The following is a 680-nucleotide window of genomic DNA, read 5'->3' as shown; positions in this document are numbered from 1 at the left end:
CAGAAACAGGAAGTGGTTAGGGATCCCAAACTGAGGTCAAACAGCTCAAAGGAACGGTAACAAAGGTCAATGTGTGATGTCATAAGGTGGCTATTACTTTGCACTCGTCAGCTGAGCTGTCTGAGAGTTTGTTAAAGTGAAATGAGAGGCTGAATCTGGATGTCCTCCGTAAACTCTTACGGACTTCATTGACGTCACCTGGAAAGTGATTGAGTGCACGAGGCTGTGACGGCTCCAATGCTGAACTATTCTGATTCTGAAAAACTTTTTCACTTGTTGATACTTTCATCAACAAAGAATTGTTTTTAGGGAGCAATACAAAACTATGCCCCTAGTGTTTAAAATGGGTACTGCAGTCTAAATCCTAAGCCTGTTTCTGCTCGTGGAGCTTATTAGAAACATGCAGAGGCTTTTTAGGTCGGGTACAATCACTTCTATCTGAACCACTTCTCTTGACCGCTTCCATCGCTGCAACACCTGTTGACCTGATAACTGCTCTCATATCTGACAAACCAAGGGGCGTCCAAAACGGCCGTGTGGGGGCGTGTCTTAAAAGTGCCTACCTTCTCTGGTCCAAACAAATCCAGAGCATTCAGGAGCAGAATGTAAAGTTAGAAGGAGGACATACTGGCTGCTGCATTGTTGTCAGAGAAGCCAACACTTCAACATGTTTCCTTAAT

This window comes from Labrus bergylta, chromosome 20 (assembly GCF_963930695.1).
Source record: "Labrus bergylta chromosome 20, fLabBer1.1, whole genome shotgun sequence".
NCBI classification, from domain to species: domain Eukaryota; kingdom Metazoa; phylum Chordata; class Actinopteri; order Labriformes; family Labridae; genus Labrus; species Labrus bergylta.
This window is presented reverse-complemented; position numbering follows the sequence as displayed.